Here is a 7,500-nt window from a genome sequence, read left to right on the forward strand (position 1 = left end):
AGAAAAACTTTGTCGTTTTTCTGGGTTTTGCGCCCCTGGAATACTTGCACGTCAACGAAGCGCTGAACCCTTCAGCGCTTAGTGTTGCCTAGAAAAACTTTGGCGTTTTTCTGGGTTTTACGCCCCTGGAATTCTTGCACGTCAACGAAGCGCTGAAGCCTTCAGCGCTTAGTGTTGCCTAGAAAAACTTTGGCGTTTTTCTGGGTTTTACGCCCCTGGAATTCTTGCACGTCAACGAAGCGCTGAAGCCTTCAGCGCTTAGTGTTGCCTAGAAAAACTTTGGCGTTTTTCTGGGTTTTACGCCCCTGGAATTCTTGCACGTCAACGAAGCGCTGAAGCCTTCAGCGCTTAGTGTTGCCTAGAAAAACTTTGTCGTTTTTTTTGTTTCTTCCTTTATCACATTATGCTTAAAATCATCATTTAATCCGTTTTAAGCTCACAATCTTGGGTGAAACATCCTCCAGAAGCAGCCGCTGTAACTGTCTGGAGGACGTGCGTAAAGAGGCCGTACACATCATAATTTAATCCGTTTTATTGACATAATGCTGGGTCAAAAATCCTCCACAAACAGCCGCTATAACTGTCTGGAGGACGTGCGTAAAGAGGCCGTACACATCATAATTTAATCCGTTTTATTGACATAATGCTGGTTCAAAAATCCTCCGCAAACAGCCGCTATAACTGTCTGGAGGACGTGCGTAAAGAGGCCGTACACATCATAATTTAATCCGTTTTATTGACATAATGCTGGGTCAAAAATCCTCCGCAAACAGCCGCTGTAACTGTCTGTAGGACGTGCGTAAAGAGGCCGTACACATCATAATTTAATCCGTTTTATTGACATAATGCTGGGTCAAAAATCCTCCACAAACAGCCGCTATAACTGTCTGGAGGACGTGCGTAAAGAGGCCGTACACATCATAATTTAATCCGTTTTATTGACATAATGATGGGTCAAAAATCCTCCGCAAACAGCCGCTATAACTGTCTGGAGGACGTGCGTAAAGAGGCCGTACACATCATAATTTAATCCGTTTTATTGACATAATGCTGGGTCAAAAATCCTCCGCAAACAGCCGCTGTAACTGTCTGGAGGACGTGCGTAAAGAGGCCGTACACATCATAATTTAATCCGTTTTATTGACATAATGCTGGGTCAAAAATCCTCCGCAAACAGCCGCTGTAACTGTCTGGAGGACGTGCGTAAAGAGGCTGTTATTGTCATTTGTCAATCCGTTTTAAGATCACAATCTGAGGGAAAGCACCCTCCAGAAACAGTCGCTGTGACAGTCTGGAGGACGCGCGTAAAGAGGCTGTTATTGTCATCTGTCAATCCGTTTTGAGCTCACAATCTGAGGGAAAGCATCCTCCAGAAACAGTCGCTGTGACAGTCTGGAGGACGCGCGTAAAGAGGCTGTTATTATCATCTGTCAATCCGTTTTGAGCTCACAATCTGAGGGAAAGCATCCTCCAGAAACAGTCGCTGTGACAGTCTGGAGGACGCGCGTAAAGAGGCTGTTATTGTCATCTGTCAATCCGTTTTGAGCTCACAATCTGAGGGAAAGCATCCTCCAGAAACAGTCGCTATAACTGTCTGGAGGACGTGCGTAAAGAGGCCGTTAATGTGGCGAGAGAGTCCGTTTAAAGCTCACAATGTGAGGCGAAACATCCTCCAGCAACAGCCGCTATAACTGTCTGGAGGACGTGCGTAAAGAGGCCGTTAACGTCATCTGTCAATCCGTTTTAAATTCACAATCCGAGGCAAAGCCTCCTCCAGAAACAGTCGCTATAACTGTCTGGAGGACGTGCGTAAAGAGGCCTTTAACGTCATCTGTCAATCCGTTTTGAGCTCACAATCTGAGGGAAAGCATCCTCCAGAAACAGTCGCTGTGACAGTCTGGAGGACGTGCGTAAAGAGGCCGTTAACGTCATCTGTCAATCCGTTTTAAATTCACAATCCGAGGCAAAGCCTCCTCCAGAAACAGTCGCTATATTTGTCTGGAGGACGTGCGTAAAGAGGCCGTTAATGTGGCGAGAGAGAGTCCGTTTAAAGCTCACAATGTGAGGCGAAACATCCTCCAGCAACAGACGCTATAACTGTCTGGAGGATGTGCGTAAAGAGGCCGTTAACGTCATCTGTCAATCCGTTTGAAATTCACAATCCGAGGCAAAGCCTCCTCCAGAAACAGTCGCTATAACTGTCTGGAGGACGTGCGTAAAGAGGCCGTTAATGTGGCGAGAGAGTCCGTTTTAAGCTCACAATGTGAGGCGAAACATCCTCCAGCAACAGCCGCTATAACTGTCTGGAGGATGTGCGTAAAGAGGCCGTTAACGTCATCTGTCAATCCGTTTTAAATTCACAATCCGAGGCAAAGCCTCCTCCAGAAACAGTCGCTATAACTGTCTGGAGGACGTGCGTAAAGAGGCCGTTAACGTCATCTGTCAATCCGTTTTAAATTCACAATCCGAGGCAAAGCCTCCTCCAGAAACAGTCGCTATAACTGTCTGGAGGACGTGCGTAAAGAGGCCGTTAATGTGGCGAGAGAGAGTCCGTTTAAAGCTCACAATGTGAGGCGAAACATCCTCCAGCAACAGCCGCTATAACTGTCTGGAGGACGTGCGTAAAGAGGCCGTTAACGTCATCTGTCAATCCGTTTTAAATTCACAATCCGAGGCAAAGCCTCCTCCAGAAACAGTCGCTATAACTGTCTGGAGGACGTGCGTAAAGAGGCCGTTAATGTGGCGAGAGAGTCCGTTTAAAGCTCACAATGTGAGGCGAAACATGCTCCAGAAACAGTCGCTATAACTGTCTGGAGGACGTGCGTAAAGAGGCCGTTAACGTCATCTGTCAATCCGTTTTAAATTCACAATCCGAGGCAAAGCCTCCTCCAGAAACAGTCGCTATAACTGTCTGGAGGACGTGCGTAAAGAGGCCGTTAACGTCATCTGTCAATCCGTTTTAAATTCACAATCCGAGGCAAAGCCTCCTCCAGAAACAGTCGTTGTAACTGCCTGGAGGACGCGCGTAAAGAGGCCGTTAACATAATCAGTTAATCCGTTTGAAAGTCATTTTCTAAGGCAGCGCTTCCCCGCAACACTCCGCTGTTGTCCGTCAAAACTCGGATCTCCCAGGCCCAGCCAGAACGCTCCATTCGCGGGGAAGAGACGTCCGCAACACACCGCTGTTGTCCGTCAAAAAATCGGATCACATAGGCCGAGCATAATGGCTTTAAATCGGATAAAGTACTTCCGCGTTGTCGCCTGTCTTTGCCGCCCTGGTAACCGGGAGTCGGGCCGAAATTATCTCCGTGGTGCCTTCACTTTTCCGGCCTTCTTGTAGTAAAGCTGTCGCTGTCTTTTCATGATAGACAGATTTTTGAAAAACCGGTTTCACAAAATGTGCGCAAGGTGGCTTGGTTACCCCCTACCAAAAGTGGTCACATCGGGATAGGCAAAAACCAATAAGCGCTGAAGGCTTCAGCGCTTATTGGTTTTTGCCTAGAGACACTCTGTCGTTTTTTGGAGGTTCGCGCCCCTGGAATTCTTGCAAGTCAGCGAAGCGCTGAAGCCTTCAGCGCTTCGTGTTGCCTAGAAACACTTTGGCGTTTTGCTGGGTTTTACGCCCCTGGAACTCTTGCGAGTCAGCGAAGCGCTGAAGCCTTCAGCGCTTCGTGTTGCCTAGAGACACTTTGGCGTTTTTCTGACTTTTACGCCCCTGGAACTCTTGCGACTCAACGAAGCGCTGAAGCCTTCAGCGCTTCGTGTTGCCTAGAGTCACGTCACATACGCGGCTGTTTTTTTTTTCCCTTTTTCTTCCTTTTTCCGGGATTTTCGTGCCCCAGAGCATGCCTCTCTCCCTGGGATGCCTCCGACTGCTGCTCCATGCCCTCTCTCTCTCTCTCTCTCTCTCTCTCTCTCTCTCTCTCTCTCTCTCTCTCTCTCTCTCTCTCTCTCTCTCTCTCATCATCCCAGTTTAGGGCGCTTTTTCCGGGCATTAGCTCACGTAGCAACATCAGCACCATGGACAGCACCACGGACAGCGCCCTGGACGTCATTTACCAGGGAAAGGGGGCACATTTCCCGGATCTTTGACCTCCACCGCATCCCCTAGGCCCCTGCCAACACTGCCACAAGAGGGCCTGAAAAAAGGATGGTGAGAAAGGGTAAATTCGGGCGTGGAAAGCACCCCCACTCTCATCTCACCCACACCGGGAAAACAGCACTTTTTCCGGGTGGGCCTCTTCCAGAGCATCCCTTGGGCTCCCCCCAACACTCCCACAAAATGACCCGAAAAAAAGAGGGTGGGAAAGGGTAAGTTCGGGCTTAAAAACACCCAGACACACATCTCGCTCACGCCCGGAAAACAGCACTTTTTCCGGGTGACTCACCTCCAGAGCATCCCCTGGGCTCCCCCCAACACTCCCACAAAAGGGCCCGAAAAACGGATGGTGAGAAAGGGTAAATTCGGGCGTGGAAAGCACCCCCACTCTCATCTCACCCACACCCGGAAAACAGCACTTTTTCCGGGTGGGCCTCTTCCAGAGCATCCCTTGGGCTCCCCCCAACACTCCCACAAAATGACCCGAAAAAAAGAGGGTGGGAAAGGGTAAGTTCGGGCTGAAAAGCACCCAGACACACATCTCGCTCACGCCCGGAAAACAGCACTTTTTCCGGGTGACTCACCTCCAGAGCATCCCCTGGGCTCCCCCCAACACTCCCACAAAAGGGCCCGAAAAACGGATGGTGAGAAAGGGTAAATTCGGGCGTGGAAAGCACCCCCACTCTCATCTCACCCACACCCGGAAAACAGCACTTTTTCCGGGTGGGCCTCCTCCAGAGCAACCCCCTGGCACCCAGCAACACTCCCACAAAAGGACCCGAAAAAAAGAGGGTGAAAAAGGGTAAGTTTGGGCTGAAAAGCACCCAGACACACATCTCGCTCACGCCCGGAAAATGGCACTTTTTCCGGGTGACTCACATCCAGAGCATCCCCTGGGCTCCCAGCAACACTCCCACAAAAGGGCCCGAAAAACGGAGGGTGGGAAAGGGTAAATTCGGGCGTGGAAGGCACCCCCACTCTCATCCCTTCCACACCCGGAAAACGAGCACTTTTTCCGGGTGACTCACCTCCAGAGCATCCCCTGGGCTCCCCCCAACACTCCCACAAAAGGGCCCGAAAAACGGATGGTGAGAAAGGGTAAATTCGGGCGTGGAAAGCACCCCCACTCTCATCTCACCCACACCCGGAAAACAGCACTTTTTCCGGGTGGGCCTCCTCCAGAGCAACCCCCTGGCACCCAGCAACACTCCCACAAAAGGACCCGAAAAACGGAGGGTGGGAAAGGGTAAATTCGGGCGTGGAAAGCATCCCCACTCTCATCTCCTCCACACCCGGAAAAAGAGCACTTTTCCCGGGTGGGCCTCCTCCAGAGCATCCCCCTGGCACCCAGCAACACTGCCACAAAAGGGCCTGAAAAAAGAAGGGTGAGAAAGGCAAAGTCCGGGCTGAAGAGCACCCAGACACACATCTCGCTCACGCCCGGAAAAAAGCACTTTTTCCCCGGTAAAACACCTCCAGAGCATCCCCTGGGCTCCCCCCAACACTGACACAAAAGGGCTAGAAAAACAGAAGAGGAGAAAGGGTAAATTCGGGCGTGGAAAGCACCCCCACTCTCATCACTTACACACCCGGAAAAAGAGCGCTTTTCCCGGGTGTAACACCTCCAGAGCATCCCCCCTGGCACCCAGCAACACTGCCACAAAAGGGCCTGAAAAAAGAAGGGTGAGAAAGGCAAAGTCCGGGCTGAAGAGCACCCAGACACACATCTCGCTCACGCCCGGAAAAAAAGCACTTTTTCCGGATAAAACACCTCCACAGCATCCCCCTGGCACCCAGCAACACTGACACAAAAGGGTCCGAAAAACAGAAGGGGAGAAAGGATAAATTCGGGTGTGGAAAGCACCCCCACTCTCATCTCATCCACACCCGGAAATAAGGCACCTATCCCGGCCACAGGACCTCCGCAGCATCCCCCTGGTCACCCTCCACCACCTCTGCTTAAAGCAGACCGAAATAGTGGGAGAAAGTGTGGGAAAAGCACTCACACAGCACCAGCCTCATCCACTCATCCACACCCGGAAATCAGGCACCTTTCCCGGCCACAGGACCTCCGCAGCATCTCCCTGGTCACCCAGCATCACCTCTGCTTAAAGCAACCCGAAATAGTGGGAGAAAGTGTGTGAAAAGCACTCACACAGCACCAGCCTCATCCACTCATCCACACCCGGAAATCAGGCACCTTTCCTGGCCACAGGACCTCCGCAGCACCCCCCTGGTCACCCAGCATCACCTCTGCTTAAAGCAGACCGAAATAGTGGGAGAAAGTGTGAGAAAAGCACTCCCACAGCACCAGCCTCATCCACTCATCCACACCCGGAAATAAGGCACCTATCCCGGCCACAGGACCTCCGCAGCATCTCCCTGGTCACCCAGCATCACCTCTGCTTAAAGCAACCCGAAATAGTGGGAGAAAGTGTGTGAAAAGCACTCACACAGCACCAGCCTCATCCACTCATCCACACCCGGAAATCAGGCACCTATCCCGGCCACAGGACCTCCGCAGCATCCCCCTGGTCACCCTCCACCACCTCTGCTTAAAGCAGACCGAAATAGTGGGAGAAAGTGTGGGAAAAGCACTCACACAGCACCAGCCTCATCCACTCATCCACACCCGGAAATCAGGCACCTTTCCCGGCCACAGGACCTCCGCAGCATCTCCCTGGTCACCCAGCATCACCTCTGCTTAAAGCAACCCGAAATAGTGGGAGAAAGTGTGTGAAAAGCACTCACACAGCACCAGCCTCATCCACTCATCCACACCCGGAAATCAGGCACCTTTCCTGGCCACAGGACCTCCGCAGCATCCCCCTGGTCACCCTCCATCACCTCTGCTTAAAGCAGACCGAAATAGTGGGAGAAAGTGTGTGAAAAGCACTCCCACAGCACCAGCCTCATCCACTCATCCACACCCGGAAATAAGGCACCTTTCCCGGCCACAGGACCTCCGCAGCACCCCCCTAGTCACCCACCAACACCTCTGACTCAAGCTCCCACCAAAAACGGGGAAAAAATAAAAAATAGCCCTCCAAAAACACCCCCCCCCCAACCGGACCCACCACCACCCGGCCACCCCTCACCAAAAGCCCGCAGAGACACCTCCGGCAGCTACCCTTCTAACCCCGTCTCCAGGCGGTCCCGGGCCCCCACACTTAAGCACCCCCCCTGGGTTAAAACCAAAACTCCGACCGTTCAGGACGTTCATGCCCCTGGTAATTTAGTTTCGTGCCCCTGGTAGATGGGAGAGAAGCGCTAAAGCCTTCAACTAGCCGAGCTAGAGCCTCCAAAGCGGCCTCCACAACCACAATACAGGGCCTGGAGGTCAGTTTGCTGGTTTTTTTTCTAAGTGTAATTCCAAACTGCAACTCTCACTTTGTCCACAG

Source organism: Cebidichthys violaceus, unplaced genomic scaffold (assembly GCF_023349555.1).
Source record: "Cebidichthys violaceus isolate CVI_PGR_0920_01 unplaced genomic scaffold, fCebVio1.0.p SCAF_136, whole genome shotgun sequence".
Classification (NCBI taxonomy): Eukaryota; Metazoa; Chordata; class Actinopteri; order Perciformes; family Stichaeidae; genus Cebidichthys; species Cebidichthys violaceus.